Below are 13119 nucleotides of genomic sequence, written 5' to 3'. Positions count from 1 at the left end.
CCTCTCCTCCCATTAGTATACACAGTCATTGCATCACAGACTGCAGTTAGGTTTGTCAAGGATTTACTCTTGCTTTATCTTTCCATCTGTATGTGATTGAAAATGATCTCCAAGATTCATATTCCATGATCTTTCCAGGCTGAGGTGAGCCTCACTTGTCTACAGTTCCTCTTCTCAGGTCCTCCTTCTTGCCTTGACTAAAGACAGATGTAACATTAGCCTTTTTCTGGCAAGAATAAGAGCTCCCACTCCCTCAGTTTCACCATGTTTTTCATCTCAGCAGTTGTTTAGTAACTTTTCTAAAAGCCTCTCACATGGACTGTGTTTTATACATGCTCTACAGACTTCTACCACTTCAAAACCATTCCTGACTGCTCAGGATACCAATGTTCCCTTATAGAGCATATCATCCATATCCTATATTTCCTTCATTTTGACACAGCTGCCTGGCTGCAACATGAGTCAAGAGCTATTGAAAGGAGGGATAGTTATGCAGACAGAAAATTAACACAGACTGATGACAATCACTGGCTATCTTCACTGAATACAGGTTAAAATTTTCAGTCTGTAAGATATGTTTCAAAACTTGGTTATTTATTCTTGTTACTTTACTGTAACTCTCCATACTCCTTTACTGTAGGACTCCTCTATTTTTTCTTCTTTTGAGAGTAATATAGACTGCTGAGTGCTTTTGGGAACCAACTTGCCATAACATAATTTTCAGTTCTCTTTTAGGTACTAGTGATAGAGTTTTATGACAGAAGTATTTTCTAAATTACAGAAATTAACTTGATGGCTACTATGCTTTACTCCAGCTAAATTCTTTCTCCCAAAATATAGAGTTTACTTAATACAATTTCATTAATGTTTTGGGCATGATGAATGCTTATATACATTATATAGTTCAGTGTAAAAAATCAGGAAAGACTCCTTATATGACTTCACCTTGCCATTCATATATCATATAGTAAGGATGCCCCAAATCTTCGTTCGCGAAGCCTAGCCATGAATGAATAAGGATGATAAATAACTGTTAGAATATAGAAATTTACATCACAGAAGGATTTTTTTTATATAACAAGTGTTTCCTTAGTCTCTTAAGTCCCAAATGGGGCTTAAATTTTCTATTTGCTGTACATCAGATGTCAATCTTAGTCAAATGGTTGCTTTCTTCTGAGCTTTTTTCCTATATTCCTTCTATTCCTTCTGATACCTGAAATCCATATCTGAAATGACAATATTAAAAAATGAAATTGCAGAAACCAACAAGGGCAATCAATTATATTTACCTAAGTTGTTTTAGTAAATAGATTTCCCTCTGACAATTCAACCATTAAATCAGTTAATGGAATTAAATTAATAGCATGTGAAAGTCTGCTCTGTGCTTTGTATATGACCTTGACTTTTGGTATGTGTATAATACCAGTTACCAAAAATTAACTGCCAGCTTTCTACTGTTCATCCTTCAGAGCTAGTTTAGTCAAATTTGTAGTGTTCTCCTCTCTGGGCTCCCAGTCAGTTGTCCTGTTCTTTTTCCAAGACACAAAGCATGATATGATGCCAGAGGCAAAGCTGTCTGTGAAACATAGTATGAGGAGACCCAAATATTCCTGCAGTGCTGCAGAAGTTAGACATGCAGTATATGTTGTATGGAGATGGGTGGATTAGGTATGTGGTACGTACTGGAACTGAAATGTTCTCCTGGTTTTATTGCCTGTTCAGCATCTCTACTGCATATACAGACAACAGCTTGTGCTCTGGTCTAATAGTTACAGCTCACTAGAAGTAAAACCAACAATTTACAAGGAAAAAGATGAAGCCAGAGGAGCTGAACAGTGAATAGCAATTTCTGACAGTCAGTACTGGATGAGTGGGAGAGAAAAAGAAACCACGAGCAAGTCAGAACCTCTCAAAGCCTGAACATACTAGCCCAGTTTTTCAAAGGCATAGCTCGTCAACTGCACCCATGCATCAACTCTTTCCGTAATTCTGTCAGCTGTAATAAAAGGAGAAATTAAATATTTAGCTGTCCTCAGTCACTGTGTTCAGATAGCTCTTGTTAGGTTTCTGCCCTGATGGCTTCTTGCAGGGTTCACCATTTTCCTTTTTCTTTTCCCTAAAGGAATAATACCCTATTGTTATCCTGCCCTCAAAAGCTTTCAAGATGATGTCAGGTGAGTGCACAACATTCCCCATGCCAGAAGTCTTCCTTCCCTACAATATGTAGGGTTCATTATCAAATCACAGACAATTATTTTACCTGATACTTGTAAACATGCAGTCACACAGGAATTCTTTACCTCCAAAACTGCCTGCTCAGCACCATCCTCTGCTGACTTTGCACTCCTTTCAGCCTGTCTGGAAGGAATGAATGGGGTGGAAAGGAGACAAGAACCTCAGTTTCAAGCTATTGCTCTCGTGGTTGAGCTGGGAAGCTCTCCAGGAGGACACCTTTCATCTTTCTCAAGCTGGAGCCCTGAACTCTGGAAGAGCACCTCTGAGAGCCCAGCACCGAGGCAGGTAGATGGCCAGAGAAAAGGTACTTCAGAGCCTTTGTGTTTCCTTAGCAGCAGTGAAATGAGTAAACTCCGCAGGAAATCCATGAAGCAGTAGCCAGGGTACAGCTAGCGACTTGCAGGACATGCTCCGTGGCCCGTTTTATGCAGCCACTCTTACAGCACTGTGATAGATCCACCATCTATGTCACCAGTGTCAGCCCTGCAACAGTAGAAAGGCAAAAGTCCCCAAAAAAGTGAATATCCGTTATTTTTCTAGCACCTACAACAAGGCCAGCTGATTTGTATTAATTACAGCTTAGCTAAAATAAATTTGCAGTTAATTCACATGCTGTGTTTTGGATAGCAGCATGTGAATTAGCTTGGCATCCAATGCTGCACTGACACTCAAATGGTATGGTGGTATGAAGTCAGTGGATCTATTTGCAGAGTGGTATATTGCTCAAATTAAGGGCAGAAGGGCAGGGAAAGAGGCCATGTAAAATCTGACTCATTTACCTATAAATCAGTTTATGGTTGAGAAGATATTTATTTACTGATATTTGGCCACAATCAGTAAGAGAAGCAACAAGAACAAGTGATGATAAGAATACTGTATTCTCAGGAAAGGTTAAGGGTTGATGTTGATACTTTTGACACACAGGAACAAGCAAATTTGTTTTCAACAGCTTTTACTCCAGGTGATTAGATGGGGTGAGACGAGTTTGTTACTAGCAACGCATTTATCTCTCTTTTCAAAAAGAGTACACAGCATCTATGAACCATCACTGATCAGACACACCCTATAGGAGATACATCCTTCCTACTCTTGTAAGCCAGCAAAATCTACATTTTCAATCTTGGACCAATCATGTGAATCACACTGGATGCTCAGAGCCAGCATCTCACCACATGTAAAACAAAGTAGCTCTTCTCAAGGCAGTAGTGGAGTAGTGCCAGTTGTGCTGTGTCAGATCAGATCTACAAACGTCCATGCATGTGTCAGTCTGCCTATAGGAGCAATCTGAAGTTACCTGCTTACAGAAGCAGGCCTTCAAAACATGTAAAAAACATATTATGCAGGAAGTTTACCCTTGTCAGGAATTATGAATCCAGAGATTTTTACACTAAGAGCACTTCCTCAACTAAGTGCAGTGTGTTGCACTTGAAAGTAGGTTTGCTTACCTGGATCTTAGATATCTACACTAATATCTACAATTACTCTTTTATGTATTACCATGTCTTATAAGCAGTTACAAATAGAAGAACCATAAAACATAGACTATAGCCTCACATCCAAAAAATTGCTTTGTAGGCACTGTAACCATTTCAAAACATGAAATAATATTATTTAAATTGTTTTAGCACATTGACCTGCTTTTCTAATCAAATATAACCAACATAGTTCAAAAGAATTGTCCTTTTTATATGTTAATAATTGTGGGGTTCCCAGAACAGTGGCACAGTTATTGGAAACTCCCCAGCTCTGCTTTCCTTGAGTTCAGATCTGGAGGAAGAAGAAATAAGACACAAGTAAAATCCCTTGTTTCAGAGACTGGGACTGTGCCTCTCAGAAGGGACACTGATGAAGTTTAACCATGTATTTAAAGTTTGAAAGCATGCAGTATGTAACAAACCACTATGGTTTACTGGGCCATATATCATTTGCCTGGGAGACTATAAAGACTAGAACATTAATCCTGCTAGGCAGTTGATGCAACTTGTGAGAGGTTGATGGCTGCGCACAGACACAAAACCTCAGTTCTCCCACCTGAGCAGTGTGCAGGAAACCTCTTTTTGCTCAAGCTCCTGCCCTGAGATGCACAGTCCAGGCCTTCCTGGCTGTGCTTCCCTTGCTGAGGATGTGTCCCCACTGGGCAGTGATGAAATCCAATGCAGTGTAGTCAGACACTTCTCATAAATCTCAGAGATTTATACTCACAAGGGACACAAAAACAAGTTACTAGTCATAAAGAGATATAATTCTGGTAATTCACAGTGAACTGAGCTTTCTTCTGAACAGTAGTGACTAAAAGGCAGTAAAATAATGACTGATAGAGATGTATTGCCTTTTTACAGCCAGGAGGCTGATAACAGTCCTTAAAATAGTTCCCAAGAAGTAAACTTCAGTCAGTAAGGGAAAACATTCAATAAGATGTTATAAAATCAATTATTTTATTGGTTTAAAGATTTACTATCATGGGAAAGAAATAGTTTCACAAAGTCAGCGGCAGATTTATAGTTAGAGTCATAGAAAAATATCATAGAGCAGTTTGGATTGGAAGGAACCTTAAGATCATCTAATACCAATCCCCCTGCCATGGGCAGGGACACCTTCCATTAGACCAGGTTGCTCAGAGCTCCATCCAACCTGGCCTTGAACACTGCCAGGGATGCGGCATCCAAAGCTTCTCTGGGCAACCTGTTGCAGTGCCTCTTCACCTTCACAGTGAAGAATTTCTTCCTAATATCTAATCTAAGCCTACTGTCTTTCGGTCTAAAACCATTCCCTCTTGTTCTATCACTGCATACCCTAGTAAAAAGTCCCTCTGTAGGCCCTCTCTAAGTATCGGAAGGGTGCTATAAAGTCTCCCTGGAGCCTTCTCTTCTCCAGGCAGAACAACCCCAACTCTCAGCCTTTCCTCATAGGGGAAGTGCCTCATCCTTCTCATCATCTTCATGGCCCTCCTCTGGACCTGCTCCAACAGGCTGATTTCTTTCTCGTGTTCCCAGACCTGAACACAGTACTCCAGGTGGGTTCTCATGAGAGTGGAGTAGAGGGGCAGAACCAACTTCCTTGACCTGCTGGTCACACTTCTTTTGATGCAGCCCAGGAAACAGTTAGAAACTACTCTGCATAAATACTGTGATTGTAGTGGGTATATCAGACACCTTAATGAGGACTATGATGACAAAGCAATAAGACAGCTTCTCACAGAAAATCTTAGAAACACACATCTCTTAACAAAAGCATATTTGTGAATGAAGGCATTTTGAATGTTTCCATAACCCACACATGAAAGACTGAATACACAGTAAGAACAGGATGCCAGGGCTGCTCGGGGAACAAATCTCATTTCATTGCTTCTTTTGGGACCAGCCCAATACTGGTACACCTCCCAGTGCAGCATTCAAAAGCAGGAGAAGCGTTTCCTGTGTTGAAGCTTGGAGAGCTGGCAAAGGACATTATCATCTGTGTGAGCATCTTTATGAAAAAGCTAGAATATGACCAGAGATAAGTAGGGTAAGTGAACACCATTAGACCTGGTTAGAGCATATGATCCATGATTACTATTTCCAGAACACTCTGATGTCCTTATAGAGAGAAAATAGGAAGTTCAAAATTACTTGTTAATAAGTAAGATTTTCAAAAGCACTTAAATAGTGAAGGAGTTCCAGAGACCACTAACTTACATAGGTAGCTTTGAAAATTTCCCCTCAAGATAATAAATGTATGTCCCACTATTTGTTAAAAAGCCTTTCTTTTCCAGTGGCATGGTATTACTTGCACACATTCTGTAGTCATATTTTTGTTCTACAACTAACTGAAAGTGTCTGTGTCTCTCTGTGTATGTTGTGCAAAAGCAGATTTGGAATTTGCATTTTTTAGATTACCAGACAATAAAAACTCTGAGATTGCACAGATATGCACCACCCTTCATTAGAGGCAGTGATATTCTCTCCCACCCAGTCCTGCCCAACCAAGACAATATTGCACATACGCCTCCAGACAATGAGACTACCACACCTTTTGCCTCTAATTAAAATTATTAAGTTGAGAAGGAAAGAAATTTATTTCAGTCTGTGCTTGTTAGCCAAATGTCTTGATAAAACTGAACATGTTCTGCTGTTGCCCACCATCTGTCCTTATAAATACTTTGTAAAAACACTGAACAGGAAAACAGATTTGTCATCACCTACTTCCACAATTTTATACCATGCTCTCAGGTTTTTCTTTATGCAGACCAATAGAATCCACAGAATAGGATAAATTCTTCTCCTATTAAAACAATTTTGCATTTGTCACATTTCAGCAGAAAAGATTCAAACCTAATGCATTTGGAAAGCTATGTGGAGCAATGAGGGTGTCTTTAATGAGAACAGTGTTTTAGTGGGGCAATCTTGCTTCTCCTGTCTCAAGATCATTCCTCATATATTCTCAGTCCTTTCACTGTTAGATAATCCCTCGTGGAAGCACTGTGATTCCCTGTCTTTGACAAAGAGTTTACTTCTCATAGCTCTCCAGCCTTTGAGGCATCAAAACAGTGTGCATCTTCTCATCTTTCCTTTGCTTCTGAGAATTCAGACACCTGCAAGAAAATATGCCTTTTCCATTAGTGAGGTAAAGAAACCCACCCAGATTTAACCAGAGCATCCAGTCTTATAATGATTTCCAGTATATTGCCCCGATAAAATAAAGAAATCCCAGCTGATGCAACACAGCAGCCCAGCTGCTGACGAATATGGGTTGACAAGAAGATCGATGCTGTTTCTCATGCAGACTCTCCATTGAATTTTATGTCCAGTCACTATCCCCAGGCTTCCAGTGAGCTGTTCTAAGTATTGTGCCGTAGGTGCCTTCCTCAAAGCTCCACCTCAGGTACAATTTTAAAGTCAATGGTATTTGTAAGACAAAACAAAATAGACTTTGCCCGAGGCCGTGCTAATCTCTAGAGACTGTTGTTCTTCATTGCTTGAAAAGCAGGACTATCTCCAACTGCTGCAGGAGAAAGAGCTTTCTTTTCATAGATATTTGCAATTAATTCTTATTTTTTTCGATGAACTACTCTTCTTTCTTATCACAGAAGCTCCTCCCAATAGACAAGTGGGAATTAGCCCGGATATTTATAAAATTCAACTTCTCAATAGGGGTGAATAAGTGGTATCAGGTACAAACATTATCCCATCACAAGAAGATGAGAACTGTCTCAAATAGGTACAGGTACTACATTCCTCAGGGTTTGAGTTCAGGCAGTACAGAGGCCACTGTTCTTTGGAAAATTTTGGTGAGATAAAGGCTGAGTATGAAGATTTCTGGAATACCAGGACTGTTTCAGGAAAAGCTGCTCAGCTGATATTAAATTGGTTGGGGAGTGTTGGCTAATCCCATGGCACTCCAGGTCGTGTGAGGCTAGGGCTGCTTGGTAAGGAGAAGTAGTACCTCCTCCTCCAGGCCAGTGCAAAGCTCTGCTTGCTGCCAGAAGGGACAAGAACAATAGGACAGAAAATGCAAGAAGGATGTGATTGTTTTGAAGTAGAGAAATACAAGGAGGTCACCAGGAACAGCAGCATCAAGATCCGAAATCATAACAGACATATCTAAAAGGCTTGTAGCATAAAGCATGCACAAAAAAGGGCCTTTTTTCAGTCTTCTATGAGTTAAACTCCATTTGCAAATTCTCCCTAGAAATTCCTTAGGAGTAGGCTTTCCTCTGCAATTTCTGGTCCCATCCATTTCAGGTTAGACTGGAAATATTGAGAAAGAGGCTTCTGACTCACAAACAGCCCAGTCTCTCTCAGGCTATTGACTCCCTCATATTCAAATCCACAGACTTCTCAGGAAGTACAGCTATATGAGTCTGAGGATGTTATTTTGTAAGGCAGAACATTAGATTGGCTTCAAAAGTCAGAAGCAAAACTTTGCATCCTTGCCAAGCCTGTTTCTATGCCAGCTGAGGTGAGATCAATGAGGAAAGGTGAGGATGAAAATAGGCATTTGATTGTAACTGAGATTTTTTTTTTTTCTGGTTTTTCTCCACATGTTGAAGTTTTGGGAGTTTTTTCCTCCTCCCTTCCTTGTTTTCAGTTACATTTAAATTACATAGTAAAGTGAATATTTTGAGCTATCCAAAGCTTTCTGAAGGCAGTAGAAAGGAATTACACTGACTGCTAATATGTACTGGGTTAATCCTTGGATTAATATGACATTTTTGGAAACATAAGTGCATGAGATGTTCCAAATACTACTTCATATACTGCAGTTACTTCACACTACATCTTGTTATTGCAGCATGTTGTCAAAAGTTCACAGTTGACCCCTAAAAATCTCAATAAGAAGAGAACTTTGTTTCAAAATTCAAAGCAAAACCCTAATCCTCACCTTCTCAAATCACTGAAGTTCTGGAGTTTTCCTAGATTTGCATCCTAGAATCACAAAGCAAGAAATTGAAAGGCAGAAAAAGAACATAGAAAGTGACTGACACTTGTTTTATCTTCACCTACATGAAACAGTTAGTTTCTGACATTCATTTCCAATTTGGAGAGTTCGTAAATCTTTTCTACATATGCACACACTGACATGCATATAAATATATGTATGCAGATATGTATATGTGTCTGCATATATATATCAATACATAACACATGGAATCAAATAAAATATAAACAGTACTTCTGGGGACCGATGCACTACACATCATTGTCAATGGCATCTGGAAAATACCTCAGAGATACACTGGTGTCTTCTAGCAAAACTGTAAGTTTCTAACAGAACACTAAAACACTTGGATAGGCATAATTGGAACAAGAATAATTCTGATCCATGTTTATTATTAGAACCATCAATTATCAGTTGTGCTCATAGAAATTTTAATAAAAGTGGCATTTAAAAAACCATAGTTTTGTGAAATATTCTGTAATCAGATGAGACACTTTTTCTATAACTACCTGAAGGGAAGTTCTAGCCAGGTGGGGGTCGGTCTCTTCTCTCAGGCACTCAGCAATAGGACAAGGGGGCACAGGCTTAAGCTCCACCAGGGGAAATTTAAGTTGGATATCAGGAGAAAATTCTTTACAGAGAGAGTCATCAGGCATTGGAATGGGCTGCCCAGAGAGGTGGTGGATTCACCATCCCTGGAGATTTTTAAACGCAGATTGGACGTGGCACTGAGTGCCATGATCTAGTAAATGGACTGGATTTGGACCAAGGGTTGGACTTGATGATCTCGGAGGTCTTTTCCAACCCAATCAATTCTATGATTCTATGATTCTATGATTCTGTTTCAGATTTGCCATGTTAGGAAGTTGTTTTTTCCTCAGTGTTCATTATGACTATGACAGAAAAAAAACTAGTGTTAAAAGAATCTTTTTCTTCGTGGGGTAAGTTTTTTCTTTTTAACTTTTTTTTGGTGTTTGTTTCGGTTTTTGTTTTGTCGTTGTTGTTGTTGATGTTGCTTGTTTGTTTTGTTGGGGGTTTTTTCTTCCCACTTTTCTTTCTCCCTCTTCTCACCCTGCTTTGCTATTCTGCAATCTCTCAAAACTTCCACAGGAGGAGTACTAAGTAGTGACAGAGTAACATCTATTTACTTCATTTTCCTTTCTGCCACTTCTATTTTTATAAACCTGAAAAGGTTTAGAAAAGTTACAGAAGAATGAAAGAAAAATGTACGTTTGCTAGTTGTGAGAAGGAAGAAAATTGTAACCTGCCTGCAATTACTTTTTTGTACTTACTGGGAAAAGAAGAAATTACAAGAGAAAAACTAATACTTTGAGTGTGCAAGATTTTTCACAAATTGAAAAAAAATTAATACCCTAAATGGTCTCACAAAACATTTTTAAAACCACCTTTCATCCATTTCTAACTGGAGCTGTGGTTCCAGCTTCCATATGAGCAGTAATCCCACTCTTTCCTGAACTTCTGCATCATTTTTTTAAACTTTTCAACCTTACTGCCCCTGAACACCCAGCATTTTACTTCTTTTTTAAATGATCATCATGAAACATGTGACTTATTAGCGACGATGCCTTAGTTTGGGACAACACTGTTGGTTTCCACTCACAGCTTTCTGCCCTGGCTTTCTCTTGGCAGTTATTCCTCTTATTCCAGGAATAGCTCAGCAGCACATGAAGCTCCTTCACCACTCACATTTGGAGGAAACCAGGATCCCTTTCCATTTCCCCTTCTACACCTACCTCTAACTTATGGCAGGTATGGAACTGCTCCTGAGCAGCCACAGCATCTCTGCAGTGGAGGCAAAAGCCACTGAGAGAAGAGCAGGGCAGATTTCCTGGCTGAATTCAAGGGAACAGGCTAGGTACATTAGCACATGCCACATGTCACATTAGGGAAATTTGAGAAGTAATGCACTCAGTGAAAACAAAATAGAGCTTGGCAGCAATCTAAATATTTGGGGGTCTTCTAGATTTGAGAAATAAATCCTGTCTTTGCATGTAGGCCCAAAAGAATTGTGCAAATGCAGAAGAAGGGAACATTCTTTGGACATACGGCTGATTATTTTCCTAACCGAATGTGTCATCAGCAACCTAGGTGCTACCCTTAGAAAGAATGTGGCCCTACAACATGTTACTTTGTACATCCAGTTCCTTTTTTAAGGGTCTTTGTTTTCTCAAACTGATATTTGAATTGTATTCAACACCCAACTTATTTCCTGAGAAAACAACTGTGTGCTGGTACAGGAAGCTGCACAGGTGACAGTTTAATTTAGAAAAGAATAACAGAATAACTTGTGCAAATATGACATTAAAAATTGATTCTGTGAAACAAAGCAGGCACAGTTTGCTCTTGTTGCCAAAAAGGTATTTGCCTATCCTATATTTTATTTTTATTTTCCTGTCCTAGGAAGTTCTCCAAGTCATAAAATGAATGTGCACGGCCAATCCTGTGGAGCTACAAGGAGTGTTTGGCAATAGGCTTTAGGCTTTTGGTTCACCAGCACAGAGTTTAAGCAGTCAGGGAGAAGGAGGGGTGACAGTAGGTTCTGTTCTCAGATCTTGTACTGGAGCTGCACTGTCTCTAACAGCAGAGCTATGTCTCCAGGGAACCACACAGGCCCAAGCAACAGCTCCAAGCACCACAAAGGCTTATTTAACATTATACATGGATTCTGCATGGTACATCAGGTAAGAGCATTGGTAATTGTGTGTTATATTAATATGGGATTGAGTTTCTTTAAGGAGTTATAAAATTCTGGCTCAAGAAGAAAAAGACAGAAGAAAAAGACTGCATCTTTTAGTGCTGAATCATCTCAGACAGAAAGTCTGAAGAAGAGACTGCTGTCAAGTGCTTGTCTAGGTTAGACCTGGTCAGGCAAAGGCTGTAAGTATAGAGAAGGTATCGGATATCACAAAAAGCCAGCCAATGCTGCATGCCCTATAATCTGGTCTTTAATCCAATGTTCATAAATCCTGCAGAAAACTATTAAAGCAAACATTAGCAAGTTAACCCGTGTAAGAGAGAGGAAGAAAGAAACAGGCAGCAGCACTCAACATTATCGATGGATTTGCTATCATGAAGATTGTATTATCTTGCTTTCATCACTAGTTTGTAACTCCCAGCCATGTGTATATAAGGTATACTTTTTTGGCATGGTAATTTTTACACTGCTTGTAATCTCTGTTCCTTTGTGATTTTCACTTTGGTTTTGATATCATAATAAATACATCTTATTCTTCAAAGTATCAGAAACTGGCAATAAAAATCATTTAGGACTGAGCACTGGCAGATCCACCTGGCAGAGAAACTGGTTTTTAACCTTGCAATGAAGGGGAGGAGAGGATGTGGCTAAGCACTGCAGTAGGCAAAGCTCTGTTGAGACGTGGAACAGCTCAAAAACTCCATGGTAGCAGAGATGTGAGATATGCCAGATTCTGTTTGGGTCTCCACAGCACATGTCTGGTAGGACAAAGTCCACTATCATGTTAGGCTTCCATTCACAAATTCTTCCTCTCGTGAGCAGCTCCATTATTTTTGTTGCTACTTTCACCAAGCCCCAGTTCCCCATTTAACAGAGGCACATTCCCTGAGATTTTCTTCTGCCTTCCAGCCTATTTTAAGGGATAAAGCTTAGGAGACAAGAAGGAAAAGCCTGTACAGTCAACTTTCCACTATTCATGTCACAGGGATATATAATCCTGAATTACTTTAAATGGGAAGTTTAATGGAAAAGGACTGAAGTATTTTAATGGAAAGGGATTTTTAGCTCAGACAAACAGCGTGTAAACACATAAGCTAACAGGTTCAAAGACAGCCAAATCCACTGCAGGTCCCCCCAGCACAGAAGCAGGAGGCTGAGGAACCCTTACTTTGGCTGGTCCCAAGCAGTACAGTCAGCTCCTGATAGCTGCCCATGTATAACACTACTTTTGTGTCCACAAAGAGCAGACATGAGTTTATTGGGGCTCATTAGCTCAGGCTCAGTCAAGACCTTTCTGGACCAGTTCCAGCCCTACACCAGCCAGCTGAGGCACTTCTGAAACCACAGTCAATTTACTAAATGAACAGGTAACCCATTGAGAGGCACTGGAGCTGACTGATTGAATTTACACGCTTGATGAGGAATCTCTGCATGGATCATAGACAGACAATGTCCAGCACGTCTTTTGTATCTTTACTTAATAGGAAAAACTCCTTTTCCACATTGCAGCTTGTGAGTTTCTTCTCTAATCTTTATAGAGGGAATTACACACACAGCTGGTGTACAGCTGCTACCTACAAAGGACCCATATCTCAGTGCAAACAATGCACAGAAGAAATGGTTTAACTGTATGAAGTGACAACATAATAAACACATTCTCTTTTCCCGTACATTCATTCCTTAGTATCTGCTTATATTTGAAAACATTTATGGTGTTGAGGATGATTTTCAATTGTTTGACAGCATCTGCT

Source organism: Lepidothrix coronata, unplaced genomic scaffold, assembly GCF_001604755.1.
Source record: "Lepidothrix coronata isolate B3197 unplaced genomic scaffold, Lepidothrix_coronata-1.0 Scaffold0, whole genome shotgun sequence".
Lineage (NCBI taxonomy): Eukaryota > Metazoa > Chordata > Aves > Passeriformes > Pipridae > Lepidothrix > Lepidothrix coronata.
This window is presented reverse-complemented; position numbering follows the sequence as displayed.